We start from the raw sequence: 16635 nt of genomic DNA on the forward strand, positions 1-16635 counted from the left end.
TATTCTACGCATATCCTTTTTTGAAGCCACCTAGAGCTCTTTTAAGGCTCCTAGATGTTGCCAGGTTCACTGAAAGACTTAAAACACAAGGCAAATAGAGATGAAGTAAGATCTAACATTTACCTATGATTTCAACATGCATGTGCAGCTCACCCATTTATACAAATATGTATTCATGTACATAATACACATATACACATTCACACACACACAGAGAGAGAGAGAGAGAGAGAGAGAGAGAAAGAGAGAGAGAGAGAGAGAGAGAGAGAGAGAGAGAGAGAGAGAGAGAGAGAGAGAGAGAGAGAGAGAGACTTGGAGGAATCTAATGTGCAGTCAGGGATGAAAATCATTGAAACATAATCTTTTCTGATCTACATTTTACCTTCTCCACTAGCACAAGACAAGCTGCAGTAGGGAGGGCATGCAATGTACAGCTCTTTAAGTAGAATTTTCTATATGCTGACCAATATAAAGGTCCTGGTAGCTTATACCAATAACTTATTCATCGCATATGGATATCAAACTCAATAAAAATTACAACACAAGTGTTGATCAGCTCCTTAGCAATTCTCTGGCATTGTCTTTGACAAACTCAGAGCCAAGTCTTGTCTACTTAAAATGTGTTTATGCACTTGTATATGTGTACATAGGCAAGAGAAAAAAGAAAATGTGATAGTGTCTCTCTGGTCTGGAACTCACCAAAAGGCTAGACTGGTCAGCAAGCCCCAGGGATTTCCTGTCTTCTCCTTATCCAGTCTGGGATTACAAGGCAATGCAACCATACCAGACATTGTCACACATGTTCTGATAATTGAATTTCCAGACCTCACACATTCATATTTTACCAGCTCAGACATATTCCAAGTTCTATAGTCTTGCCTTTTAACTAGCCTTTCTGCTTTTGTTTTTTACTGCATTTCTATTCAAGTTTACCTTTCTTTATGGGCTTAGTACATCTTTAATTTAAAGTAAGTCTTTGTCTTTTCACCTTCAATCAGACAAAAAGGCCACCAAGAGATTGGGAAAGGATCATTACCTATCCTAAATCAGATAGGGGACTAATATCCAATATATATAAGGAACTCAAGAAGGTGGACTCCAGAAAATCCAATAACCCCATTAAAAAGTGGGGCTCAGGGCTAAACAAACAATTCTCACCTGAGGAATACCGAATGGATGAGAAGCACCTGAAAAAAATGTGCAACATCTTTAATCATCAGGGAAATGCAAATCAAAACAACCCTGAGATTCCACCTCACACCAGTCAGAATGGCTAAGATCTAAAATTCAGGTGACAGCAGATGCTGGCGAGGATATGGAGAAAGGGGAACACTCCTCCATTTTTGGTGGGATTTCACGCTTGTACAACCACTCTGGAAATCAGTCTGGCAGTTCCTCAGAAAATTGGACATAGTACTACCAGGGGATCTTGCAATACCTCTCCTGGGCATATATCCAGAAGATGTTGCAACGGGTAAGAAGGACATATGCTCCACTATGTTCATAGCAGCCATATTTATAATAGCCAGAAGCTGGAAAGAACCCAGATGTCCCTCAACAGAGGAATGGAAACAGAAAATATGGTACATTTACTCAGCTATTAAAAAGAATGAATTTATGAAATTCCTAGGCAAATGGATGGACCTGGAGGGCATCATCCAGCGTGAGGTAACCCAATCACAAAAGAACTCACACAATATGTACTCAATGATATGTGGATATTAGCCCAGAAACTTAGAATACCCAAGATATAAGATACAATTTGTGAAACACATGAAACTCAAGAAGAACAAAGACCAAAGTCTGGACACTTTGCCCCTTCTTAGAATTGGGAACAAAACATCTTACACGCGTTCTCGACCGGCCAGGAAAGACGCAGCAAACCAGAATCTTCTGCGGCAAAACTTTATTGCTTACATCTTCAGGAGCAAGAGTGCAAGAGAGCAAGAGCTCTATTGCTTACATCTTTAGGAGCCAGAGCGCAAGAGTGCAAGAGCCAGAGCAAGAGAGCAAGAGAGAGAAAGAAAGCAAGAAAAAGAACAAGAACAAGAAAGCAAGAGAAAGAATGGCAAAACCCCCGTCCCTTTTAAGGAGAATTATCCTCCGCCTAGGACGTATTACTCCCTGATTGGCTGCAGCCCATCGGCCCAGTTGTCATCACAAGAAAGGCAGAACACATGGCGGGAAAACTGCCCCTGCACGTGTGCAGATTATGTTTACCACTTAGAACACAGCTGTCAGCGCCATCTTATAATGGCGAATGTGAGGGCGGCTCCCCACAGCTCCCCCTTTCCTTTTAATAAGAGCAATAGGCCACCCATATTAATGAGAGTGGAGATAGAGGTCAAATCCCCAGTGTGCAGGTAAAGGAGCCATGTACAGGATTAGATCTTAGGCTCACAGGCTTTTACCCAGAGCAACCCTGACCTGCTCCCGTGTCGTTTTTCCTGGGGAGAAGGACACTTGGACACTCAACCTTCTTGAAAGATGACATGTCTCCCTAGAATAGGCTCATATGTGCCGCAGAGCCCTTCTACTGCAGTGCTTAGCCGTGCAACTCTCTCGGGCTGCTGAAGCACACTCACTCTATCCCGTGCAATGAGACTAGCCTCGTGGGGTGCAAGAGCTGAATGGCCAGCGACCTATTGCTTAAGCATAGATAACCATATATCAGGGGAAGCACCATGTTCTAGAGCTGCAAGTGCCTGGGCAATAACCACCTTGTCTCTCCTAGTTTGGACCTTAAGCTTACAGACCAACCAAAGAAGCAACACTAATCCACAGCAAAGTATATCTCCAAATTATATCAATCCCACCCATTCTTTAAAGAAGGAAAATGCTGAGGAGATCCAATTGGGTAATCCTTTGGTCAGGGACAGGTCCAAGCGCGTGGAGTTGACCTGAATAATGGCAAGTCTCAATTCCCGAAGAGTCTGTTCAAATTCAGCCGTCTAATTCTGTAACATATACTGAGAAAGACTTTTTGACAAATTAGCTGCCCTAGTAAATTTCTCATACTGAATGGAAGTAACGCATAATGAGGGGTCCCCCAAGCTCCCGACAAACCCTGAGCCAGTCTTGTAAACCTTTGTTCTTTCTTGGGGCTATGGCCGCTCTGCATTCCTGCATGGTTTGCTCATAAATAAGCTATTCTACCAGAGGTGCGGCTTGCTCTGAATCTCCAAAAATACGCTCTGCTGCCTCTGTCATTCTGGCCACAAAATCTGAGAATGACTCCTGAGGTCTCTGGACGATCTTTGTTAGTTGTCCAGTGGCTTCACCTGCTCGGAAGAGCGCCTTCCAGGCCCTAATAGCCTTTTCATCTGATTCAGAACTACTAAGAACTGGCTCCTTGAGCTCATCTAGTGATGAGTATAGGCTCCTTCTCCTAGAGACCTCCGCTAATTGATCTTTTTTCTTTTCTTTTTTCTTTTCCTTCCTTCTAATCTCTCCCCAGGTATCCTTACCTGACCTAAACTTTTCCTCAGGTTCAAGACCCGTGGAAAGGCCAGTATACTTATTTTGTGTACCATATTTCCTCTTTGCTCCTACTCTCTCTCCCCACTTTACTTCTGATAGATTGCCCTGAATTTCATCCAGAATTTTCAGCCCTGCCTTAACCGCTTGATAACATGTGAAAAGGAACAAAAAGGCTCCTAACACTAGAGAAATTTCAAGGCCAAACATACCTTGTAAAGCTATTTCCCACTTTACTTCTGATAGACTGTCTTGAATTTCATTAGAAAGTTCAAGGCCAGACGTACCTTGTAAAGCTATTTCCCACTTTACTTCTGATAGACTGTCTTGAATTTCGTTAGAAAGTTCAAGACCAGACTTACCTTGTAAAGCTATACTTACGGGTACCCTGTTCCCCAGCTGAAGAGTTCTGAATTCACGCAGTTGAATCCTTCTCAACAGTCTGTGTTGCGGGAACACTTCATAACCACCATTCCCCAGCTGAAGAGTTCTGAATCCAGGCTGGATCCTTCTCAACAGTCTGTTTTATGGGAACACTTCATTACCATGACCCGCAGTTCTGGTTCCGGAATGAGGGATCTTCCTTGCGCCAGTGATGGTAAATTCTGTCCCGGGTCTTCTCGTCCCGGGTCTCAGCACCAACTCTTACCCGCGTTCTCGCGACCGGCCAGGAAGAACACAACAAACCGGAATCTTCTGCGGCAAAACTTTATTGCTTACATCTTCAGGAGCAAGAGTGCAAGAGAGCAAGAGCTCTATTGCTTACATCTTTAGGAGCCAGAGCGCAAGAGTGCAAGAGCCAGAGCAAGAGAGCAAGAGAGAGAAAGAAAGCAAGAAAAAGAACAAGAACAAGAAAGCAAGAGAAAGAATGGCAAAACCCCGTCCCTTTTAAGGAGAATTATCCTCCGCCTAGGACGTATTACTCCCTGATTGGCTGCAGCCCATCGGCCCAGTTGTCATCACAAGAAAGGCAGAACACATGGCAGGAAAACTGCCCCTGCACGTGTGCAGATTATGTTTACCACTTAGAACACAGCTGTCAGCGCCATCTTATAATGGCGAATGTGAGGGCGGCTCCCCACAAAAACACCCATGGAAGGAGTTACAGAGACAAAGTTTGGAGCTGAGATGAAAGGATGGACCATCAAGTGATTGCCATATACAGAGATCCATCCCATAATCAGCTTCCAAACGCTGACACCATTGCATACACTAGCAAGATTTTGCTGAAAGGACCCAAATATAGCTGTCTCTTGTGAGATTATGCCGGGGCCTATCAAACACATAAGTGTATGCTTACAGTCAGCTATTGGATGGATCACAGGGCCCCCAATGGAGGAGATAGAGAAAGTACCCAAGGAGTTGGGGGGATCTGCAACCCTATAGGTGGAACAACAATATGAACTAACCAGTACCTCCCCCCCCCCCCCGGAGCTCGTGTCTCTAGCTGCATATGTATCAGAAGATGGCCTAGTCAGCGATCAGTGGAATGAGAGGCCCATTGGTCATGCAAACTTTATATGCCTCAGTACAGGGGAACGCCAGTGTCAAGAAGTGGGAGTGGGTGGGTGTGGAGCAGGTGGGGGACTTTTGGGATAGCACTAGAAATGTAAATGAAATAAATACCTAATAAAACAATAAAAAGTAAATTAAAATAAGGAAGGAAAAAAAAGTCTTTGTAATGTATTTATTACTCTGTGTGTGTTTGTGTGTGTGTGTGTGTGTGTGTGTGTGTGTGTGTGTGTCTATGTGTGTGATGGACATGGAGGACAGAAAAAGCCTTTGGATTTCCTGAAAGTAGAGTTACAGGTTGTGAGCTGTCCTTACTTGGTGTTTTTGGAGCTAAACTTGTGTCCTTTGCAAGACCAGCAAGTTCTCTTTAACTACCAAGCCATTTCTCTAGCTTGTGTTCTTAGCATTGTTAAAGCCCATGTTAAATTCTGGTGTTAACTTTTCTCTTAGAAAGAGACACAAACTGTGTATATTGGTTTGGTGTTTTGAATAGGAACGGTCTCTATAGGGTCATAGATTTGAATTTTTTTTTCATTTGGAAGTGGCAATACATGACAGGGATTAGGGGGTATGGACTTATTACAGGACAGGTGGTCTTGCTAAAGACAATGTGTCATCGAGGATGGGCTTTGGGTCTTCAGATGCCTAAGATAGGCCCAGAGGTGCTTTCTTCCTTCCTGCTGCCTGTGAATCTAGAAGGAGAACTCTGAACTCCTTCTTTAGCACCATGTCTGCCTATGTACCACCATGATTTCTATCATCATAACAATGGGTTGAACTCCTGAATCCATATGCCAACCCCAATTAAATGTTTTCCTTTGTAAGTGTTGCTGTGAGCATGGTGTCTCTTCACAACAATATAACATTGACTAAGCCGGGTGTGGTGGTGCATGCCTTTTAATCCCAGCACTTGGGAGGCAAAGGCAGGTGGATTTCTGAGTTTGAGGCCAGCCTGATCTACAAAGTGAGTTCCAGGACAGCCAGGGTTATATAGAGAAACCCTGTCTCGGGAAAAAAAATTTACTAAGACAATTGGAAATTAGGTAGAAAATATTTTTTTAAATTAATTTACTTATTTCATAATCGAACACACACACACACACACCCCACACACACACATACTAAATAATAATAGAAAAGAAGGCCATGGTGGAATTTAAAATACTGATATTTTGACTTAATGTATTTGCCTATCATGAACAAAGCCCTGGGTCCAATTACAAACACTTGGGCAAAAAAGGGAGGGGGCGTGGAAACCTTCATCAGGATATGGTAGAATATGTCTGTGTCCCTAACTAACATCTGGGAAGAGGAGGATCAGGACACAAGGTCACTCTCAGATACCTACTAAGTTCAAGGACTAAATGTGAAACCCTGTCTCAAATACATATGAAATGACAAAGCAGTAAACAAGTCATGTTTATTTACAAACTTAAAATGCAGAAAAGCAAAAATTGGAGCAATAAGCACAACTTATCTTCCCACAGTGTAACGCTAATTGTTGATAACTGAATGGAATTTCCTTGCTGAAAACAATGCAGAAGAAAGACAAATGTCTTTAGAACTCATAAAATGTAGCCCACTCGTTACTACATACACATGTGTGAGCCTTGGTGTGGTATGCCTCCAAGGACTATGCGTCCTGAGGACTTCATACTGTTATGGAGTTCTGCTCTGCTTGCAGACATCACATCCCTCTTAATCTAGAATTATATGAAAATTCTAAAGCATCATCCAGTCCCTCAATGGGCAGTATCTCTGGTACTCGACATATTAATGTTTGTTCTCTTTCAGGCATTGTTGCTGGAGCAGATTAATGATTCAATCACTACCTTATAGAAGAACTTAGAGACATATTGGCAGCAATGACAAGTACTCTTAGAAAACATTTGGGGAAAAAAGTTGCCAGTAAAGCTAGGTTGAGATGTTTTTATTACTGGCTCTGATGTAAAAATCATAAGGAACATAAGCTTAGGAACTTTTCTGGTCAGGGAACAAGAAGAATGGCAACACTGACTAACAAGATTCTCACTGAGGTTGGACTGGTGATAATATATTTCTCATAACCATCTATACCCTAAGTGTCCTGATATGATTTATTAATAATTGTTGATGAGTAGATATGCATTTTGAGATTTAAAGGTAGATATGTCTGATATTTATATAAAAGTTCAGATTTTTGATTCTAAGATTCTTACAAGATTATTTTTAATGATAAATAATAAAATAATTACTTCTTTCTTTTAAACCGCAAATTGCTGCCTGCCAGTAAGAGTAACTGGCTGAGAAAACTACCTTCCTTGTTCATACTTTCTTAATTTATAACAAGTTGCTTAGTTACAAATGTACATGGGTTTCATGAATAATTTGTTTGCTTTATCTGTACTACACAATGTTATTTCTTTTAGAGGTACTGGGAAACATACTGTTTTTTCATAATCATTCACTAGAAGAAAACTAAAATGTAATCACGTTGTAATTTTATATTGCTTGAAAGATTTTTTTTCTGGGATGTATAAGCTGTGGAAGAAAGAATAAAGAGTGGGCTGGAACATTGTTTCTCCCTTCCATCAACTGTGTGTGTTTGTGTACAATTTACATGAATGGGGATTAGAGCATTGTTCCTTCCATCCATCAATTGCCTGTATGCATTTGGTAATAACAACTCTTCTAATAACTGTCCAAAAGAACATTTGCCTCAGTGTCAGCCATGAGCTCTAAACCAGAGAGAGACCTTTACAGTCAAAACAATATGATCAGTAATTCAGTACCTGGAAGTATTGTTTTATAGTCACAGCTTAGTCTATGAGGTCATGAATGGATAGATTGTCTTTGGTGGTTCTCAGTCTTTTAGTTCTCTTGGAAGTTTTTGACTTCTTCTTTATCTTCTAACTATACCTACACCTGTCTTAGCCTTGGAAAAATAGACATGTTTCCCGAGAAAATGGTCATACAACAGTCTTATTCATATATGGGAAACTTAAGATTTCAGCTCATAGGAGTTGAGAACATAATAGTTGTGACTTTTAAATGTGACAGTAGAGTGCAGTAGTTTATGGAAAGGAAAGGTTACATGGCAGAATTTTTGGGAATGAAGTTTGTTTGAAGAAATGACTTTATAATATCATAGAACCTAGAGATGGGATGGAAAACATCACACAGAAAATAATACAAATGCAGATGAAACTTCCCTTTAAAACCCATAGAGGAACTTTGCTAAGTTCTAGAGATAATGGCTCAGCAGTTGAGTACTTGATACTCTTGCCGAGGACCAGAGTTTAGTTCCCAGAACTCACTTAAATAAAATAGATATTAACAGATAGGAGAAAATTGACCTGAGAACAATACAGTGATAACTAACTTTATGGTACTGGTGATGGTGGTATGGACTATGAGGAAGGAAAGAAGAGTCACTGGACTCTTACCCAAGTTCTTAATTACCTCTGTCTTCCTAACCTTCAAGTGATATTGGGGGATGATTGAGTATGTAGGAAACAGAATGTTAATTGAGAATTCTACAATGCAGTTCTTAGGAAGTTGGACCATTGCAATGTTGAAGGTGTTTTGCTCCTGTAAGTAGCCCTTCACACATGCTCTAAAAATAAGCCCAATAAAATCATTAGTTTACAGATTGGATTTTGATGAAATGATTTCTTTGGTTTGTCATCATGATATTTGCTCTCATTTCCCAAGACAATTTAAATGAATGCATCCTATGCATTCATTCATTATTTTGGCTCAGTTTATGACAATTTGTTACAAGCCAGAGTCATTTTGGAAGAAAAAGCCTCAATTGAGAATAGGCCCCCACCAGACTGGCATTTAGGCAAACCTATGGTGAATTTCCTTGATTGAAGATTGATGTCTGAGTGCCCAGCTTACTGTGTATGGTCTATACTCTTGGGCAGGTTGTCCTGGGTGCTATAAGAAAGCAGGCACAGCAAGCCATAGGAGGAAGCTGACAAGCAATGCTCATCCATGACCTCTGCATCAGTTTCTGCCTCCAGGGTTCCTGCAGAGATGGAGAGTGACGTGAGAGTAAGAAGAACTAAATCATTTCCTCTTTAAATGATGTTGTTCATGGTGCTTTATCTCAGCAATGGAAACCCTTACAAAGATACCTGGCTGCAGTTTTATGTTATATGTCAATTTAAAAAAAGAAGAATTATACAATAGCTCCATGTTTGAATATCATGTCTACAGGGCATGGTAACCACACTAGTTGATGGCATCTAGTCTGAGAGTCAGCCATTCCTCTGTCATCAGATTCATAGGTATTCAGATATCAGTCCATTACCAATGCCAGGAACCTAGTTATCACTGTGAGATGAATAGTCATTGTTGTTCTCAGGAAATACATAGTTTATAATAACACCTTTAGTGATCATGAGCCTTTTAAATAACAACGGTTTCAAACACTTTACTGAATGTCTGGCACATAGGGAGATTGGTACATGTTTAAGACTAATAAATAAGTAAATAAGTAAACAAATTGATAGATAGATAGATAGATAGATAGATAGATAGATAGATAGATAGATAGATAGATAGATAGATAGACAGATAGATAGATTTTAGGGCCAGTACCCTTGTAGAGGGAGGTCATTTAGTACTCCAGAATTACATGAAAATTACAAAGCTCAGGAAATATTCAAAACTCAAAATTTCAGGAAGCTCTCTGGAAGAAGATTCAGAAGGCTATCTAGGCAGTAACAGCTGTTGGAGAAAAGAAAATTCATGAGCAGCTGAGTAGACTGTAAATGGTACAGAGAGCTCCAGGAGTCCCGCTCTTGTGAGCTGTCATTTATGCTGGGTTGGGCTGAGATGTCCATGCTCTTGTAAGCAACCCCTTGCTTTACTTCTGTATTCCTGACTAACATCAGCTATTAAGCTAGACTTGGGTGGAACTCTTTCCTGGATCTCTTGTTTGTTCCTTCTTCAGTGTGAATACATATTTGTTCACATCTTCTCCGGAAAACTCACCAAGCAGGGACTCTTGAGGCAGAGCTTACAGATATGTGTGAACCAGTGTTTTAGGTGATTCTGGTGCAGGCTTATGAGGTGTGAAGTGAAGAGTAATATTCAGATTCAGCCCGAGAAATAGGGTAGAAGACCAGGTGGCTGCTCTTTCTTTAGCATGTCTTCTTTCACTGCAGAAAACATGGCAGTGAATCACTGGGAAGGAGAAGCTCTTTTCTTTCATAAATATGTCACTTTATATTACATGCATCTATGTCATATACATGGTAAAGGACAGTTTATATAACATATATGTTATAATAACATACAGTGCACCTTACATATTATAGCTATACAGGCACACCTATTCGTATACATATTTATTCAGGTGTGATGTCTAATATTTATTGTCTGCTTGGAAGAACTTACTGTTGCTGGAAAGACAACACTTAGGTCATGTTTCTCTAAGATTTTCTAGATTATATTAATTTTCATGGAAAGTCACACCTTAACTGTGGCTGACACAATTCCCCAGGCTGGTGTCCTGGGCTAAATGGAAAGGAGAAAACATGCTGTGAAACAGGGTTTGGTTTGTCTCTATTTTCTGAATTGTTGGGAGCATAGTGTGAAGAACCTTGCTACCACAGATAAAAAGGACCAGTCAGGAGTCTTAAGGAAGGGGTTTTTGGAAGTGGTGAAAGAAAGATTAAACATCAATCACGCATACGAGCTGACAGCCTTGTAGTCTGCTCAAGATGGCTTCCTAGACAGCTTCTTGGCTCAGTAGTCTGCTTAAGATAGCTTTCTGCCAGAGACATTTCTCTGCTAGAGACAGCTTTCTAATGCTAGAAAAATAAAATGAAAAGCTCCCTGGATAGCTCATGAGTTCTCTATTCCAAGTTATTACAGCTTCTAGAAAAGAATTCTCAAAGAGATGTGTTCATTCACCAAGTAGCTCTCTCCTGGTAGCTCTCTCTCTTGCAGACCAAAGCCTAGCCTTTTATTTACATATCAATTCAATGATTTATTCCAGATTCTCATTTGATTATCCCCTTAAACAGCCTTTTATGAATTTACCCCTTGATTCATACAAGAAGATAGCAAGTACACTTAAAAAAAACAAAAAAAAAATAAAACAAACAAACAAAAAACCAACTACAGCAAAACATGGCAAATGCATTCTGAGATCTTCCTGCCTTTTTAAGCACAGACAATGAGCTAGGTGGGTGGGATTTTGTCCTTCAATCACCACACCACAAATCTCTTTTATCTTTCCTTAATATTTTTCTGACAAGCTGTCTCATACCACAGATGCCTCTCTTCTTTCAGGTACATGAAGCCCCTAGTATAATTAATGTTGCATCCTTATATTTCCCATAGTTGAGAAATTATATATACTTGAACCCATATTTTCTGAGTTCTTTTTCATAGCCTTAAGGTATGCATTTACCATTTTGCTAAGAACTTTAGACATACCCTCTCCTCCTGAACTCATGCTGTTTCTAATTACTATGAAGTCATTAACCTTGGCAGGGAGGACATCTTTCAAATGAGGAAAATAAAGTAAATTATGTACATTATTATATAAACAAGTCTTATGCCTAGCAACCTTCAATATTCATGAAAGTCCCACACCCTGCTGGCTCTGCTCCAAGGCCAAGAACTCTGTCATGTTGCCCATTTCACAGACCCATGCACACAAACAACGAGAGAAAATAGAACTTATAATCCCACAGAACTGTCTACCAAATGGAAAGATGAAAGACATATTCTTCCATATAGGAAGATGAGATTTAGAAATGATTAACTGTCTGATGATCTGTGTTATCTCTTAGGCCAAGCCATATCATCCTTCTACAGCCAGGACTGGAGGTGGCTAGTAATCTAAACTACCCTTATATCTGAAAACTACCTCAAGCTCTTACAACCAGAACTGGAGTTAACTAATATCCCAAATGAGCTTTATGCTATCTGTGTGACCAAGACTAGGTCAGATCATTTGGCCTTTAAGATAACATTGATTGCCTTCTTCTTGAAAGAAATGACATTACTCTGAGTTGAGTTTAAATATGTTTTTGCTTCTTTGTGCACCTAGTATTTTATTACACCAGGAAACTTGTTTTTTCTCAAATTGTACTGAGTTAAATATATTAGGAATACACTGCCTCTTATTAGACTCCCCAAAGTTTATCCAAGTTGACAAAGGAAATCTGTACTGATTTTTATCTCCTTGTATGGTTCACTTTCCTTTTATGACACCTGGAAGGCCACCCCTCACTGACTGTAGGTGCAATGAGACCAGATTTTTTGACCTCTTGCTACTATGACTTCCCCCACTGTGATGGACGGCACCTATGAACATTTAGCCAAATTAAACACTTCCATTCTTACATTGTTATTATCAGGATTTTGATCATTGCAATGAGAAAATTAACCAATAAAACAGGTATGGGTTATATGTGCTTTAGCATACAGTCATTGTAGAGACCGTTGTGGATATATGTATATAGCATAAGAGGTATTATATAAGCATATATGTATGCTGTAAATGTATGTGTACAGCACATAGGTATTATATAAAACTGTATATATGTGGTGCAGGTACACATACAACATAGAATTGTTTTATACACACACACACACACACACACACACACACACACATATACATATATATATATATATATATATATATATATATATATATATATATAGTGAGAGAGAGAGAGAGAAAGAGAGACCTGTAACCTGTATGTATGTAGTCCATATATGTGTGGAGCATAGAGTTATTACACTGATTGTATGTTGTACTGTGAGTGTATATGTGCACCATAGCATTGTTATATAGACATGTATATATGCTGTACATATATGTGTACAATGTTGAGGTGTTATACAGAATGTTTGTGTGTGAGTGTGTGTGTGTGTGTGTGTGTGTGTGTGTGTGTGTGTGTGTGCTCACAATGTGGCTATTTGTCCTGCATAGAGTTATTACATGTACCTGTATATATAATACTCACCTTGACTAATTTTCAATTAGCCTACTATCTCATTTAATACTGGCTGATCTAGTCAGGTTATGGGAAAAAATTGCTGTAGCACTTATTTGAGAAGCCTGTACTGTAGTTATTGGATCACTCTAGCTTCTCTTCAGCAAGAAGTCTTGCAGTTTGTCTTAGTCAGGGTTTCTATTCCTGCACAAACATCATGACCAAGAAGCAAGTTGGAAAGGAAAGGGTTTATTCAGCTTACACTTCCACACTGCTGTTCATCACCAACGAAGTCAGGACTGGAACTCAAGCAGGTCAGAAAGCAGGAGCTGATGCCACAGGCCCTGGAGGGATGTCCTTTACTGGCTTGCTTCTCGTGGCTTGCTCAGCCTGCTCTCTTATAGAACCAAGACTACCAGCCCAGAGATGGTCCCACCCACAAGGGGCCTTTCCCCCTTGATCACTAATTGAGAAAATGCCTTACAATTGAATCTCATGGAGGCATTTCCTCAACTGAAGCTCCTTTCTCTGTGATAGCTCCAGCTGTGTCAAGTTGACACAAAACTAGCCAGTACAATTGACCCCTTGTCAACTTGACAAACACATCACTGGTAAGCCTCAACCCTTAGTTTCTTATTCATCCCCAAGATCTAAATAACTTTAAAAGTACCACAGTCTTTACAAATTCTTAAAATTTCAATCTCTCTTAAAATCCAAAGTTTTTACAATTAAAAGTCTCTTAACTGTGGGCTTCACTAAAAAAACTTCCTTCAAGAGGGAAAAATATCAGGGCACAGTTCTCCAACCGTCCATTGTCTGGGATCCAACTCATGATCTTCTAGGCTCCTCCAAGGGCTTGGGTCACTTCACCAGCCATGCCCTTTGTAGCACATGTGCCGTCCTCTAGGCTCCAGATGCCTGTACTCCACTGCTGCTGCTCTTGGTGGTCATCTCATGGTACTGGCATCTCCCAAACACTGCAAGACCCATTCAATCCTGGGCTGTCAATTGCAACTGAGGCTGCACCTTCACCAATGTCCTTCCATGGCCTCTTACGATGCTGAGCCTCAGCTGTTCTGCATGACTCCTTCATGCCTTCAAAACTAGTACCATCTGGGTGACTCTTACACATTACCAAGTCCAGCCACAGCACCAGGTACAACGTTGGCTATCTCTGGAACACAGCCTCTGTGCTCTCAAAAAAAAAAAAAAAAAAAAAAAAAAAAGAAAGAAAGAAAGAAAGAAAGAAAGAAAGAAAGAAAGAAAGAAAAGAAACACTTCCCAGAAGATGTCAAATCAATGATGCTGGTCTCTTCTTAATCATCGCTAATTTCTTAGCTCCAGTTAACCAGCATCAATAGTCCCAGTAAGGAAAAGTTTTCATTTTAGTAGTTCTGGTATATTGTTAATCACAGCTGATTCTTCAGCCCCAGCTAACCAGAACCAGCGAACCTTCACAATCAAACTAGCAATGGCCCTGAAAAGAGTCTTTAATCTTCCCTCTGAAATTTCACAAGCCAGGCCTTCATCTTCTGCACTGTTCTCAACATTGTCTTTCAAGCTCCTACACAACATCTCACAGAGTTCTTAACAGAGAATAGATCTTCTGGCCCAAAGTTCCAAAGTCCTTCCACAGTCCTCCCCAAAACATGGTCAGGCTGTCACAGGAATACCCCACTATGCTGGTACCAATTTGTCTTAGTCAGGGTTTCTATTCCTGCACAAACATCATGACCAAGAAGCAAGTTGGAGAGGAAAGGGTTTATTCAGCTTACACTTCCACACTGCTGTTCATCACCAACGAAGTCAGGACTGGAACTCAAGCAGGTCAGAAAGCAGGAGCTGATGCCAGAGGCCATGGAGGGATGTTCTTTACTGGCTTGCTTATCCTGGCTTGCTCAGCCTGCTCTCTTACAGAACCAAGACTACCAGCCCAGAAATGGTCGCACCCACAAGGGGGCTTTCCCCTTGATCACTAATTGAGGAAATGCCTTACAATTGGATGTATGGAGGCATTTCCTCAACTGAAGCTCCTTTCTCTGTGATAGCTCCAGCTGTGTCAAGTTGACTACAAAACTAGCCAGTACACAGTTGCTTGACCATTTTTACTGCTGCCCTGATAGTTCCTCTTAGTAGAACTCTACACACAGGCTTCTACCCTGCTCCCTACAATACATCCCTCCCTGCATGTTTTTGTTATATTTGGAACAGAACCCAGTTTCTCTTCCCCTTAGAGGAACTCCACTACACTAATCTTTAATTATTTTTAACGTGGTCATCTTTTATTTTTCTTTCTTTTTGATTATGTATGAATGTATGTATGTATGTATCTATGTATGTATGTATGTATTTAATATACATGAGTACACTGTTGCAGTCTTCAGACATAACACAAAAAAGCATTGGATCCCATTACAGATAGTCAGGGTTTCTATTCCTGCACAAACCATGTGGTTGCTGGGAATTGAAATCTGGATCTCTGAAAGAGCAGTCAGTGCTCTAAACTGCAGATCCATCTTTCTAGCCCCTAGGTCTTCCTATCTTTAAAAAGTGAGGAAGTTCTAGCTGAGGACCCAGCTATACCACTCCTGGGCTTATGTTCAAAAGATGCTCTAGCATATAACAAGGACACATGCTCCATTATGTTCATAGCAACCATATTTATAATAGCCAGAAGATGGATACAACCCAGATATCCCTCAAGAGAGGAATGGATACAGAAAATGCTGTACATTTGCCCAATGGTACTACTCAGCTATTAAAAACAATGACTTCATGAAATTCACAGGCAAATGGATGGAACTTGAAAATATCATCCTGAGTAAGGTAACCCAGTCACAAAGGAACACAGATGGTATGTACTCTCTGATAAGTGGATATTAGCAAAAAACAAAACAAAACAATACAATGCAAATCCAAACAAAACAAAAAGGCTCAGAATATCCGTGATACAACTCACATACCTTTTGTAACCCAAAAAGAAGGAGGACCACACCAAAGCATGTATGCTACAGTCATACTCAGAAGGAGCAAGAAAATAATCTCCAAGAAGTAGAGGGAAAGAGGGATATGGGAGGGAGAGAGGAGGGGGAGGGAAAAAGGATGCAGGTTCAAATTCAGGAATGGGGGAGAAGAAGTACATAGGGTCAGGAATTTGAAGTGGAGTGTGTGGGGGGGGGGCAGTTAATGGGGTAGCCACTAGAAACTCCCAGATGCCAGGGACCCAAAATGTTCCCAGGACCCAACAGGAAGGATAATCAACAAAGGGGAGATAGAACTTGTAGAGGCCATATCCAATGGATAGGCACGGTCCCATGTTGAGGGATGGAGCCACTCACCACTTCGAAAACACTAATCCAGAATTTCTCTTGTCAAAAGGAACTTCAGGGACAGAGAGGAGGGAGCAGAGACTAAAGGAAAGGCCATCCACAGACTGCCCCACCTAAGGATCCATCTCAAACCCAGATACTATTGCTGATGCCAAAAGTGCTTGCTACAGGAGGCTGGTTTAGCTGTCGCCTGAGAAGCTGTGCTAGAGTCTGAACAATACAGATGCAGATGCACACAGCCAAAGATCGGTCTGATCGTGGGGACCACAATGGATAAGTTAGGACAACGACTGAAGGAGCTGAAGGGTTTGCAACCTCATAGGAAGAATGACAATATCAAAGAACCAAATTCCCCAAAGCTCCCAGGA

The sequence above is a fragment of the Mus musculus genome, chromosome 1 (assembly GCF_000001635.26).
Source record: "Mus musculus strain C57BL/6J chromosome 1, GRCm38.p6 C57BL/6J".
Taxonomy (NCBI): domain Eukaryota; kingdom Metazoa; phylum Chordata; class Mammalia; order Rodentia; family Muridae; genus Mus; species Mus musculus.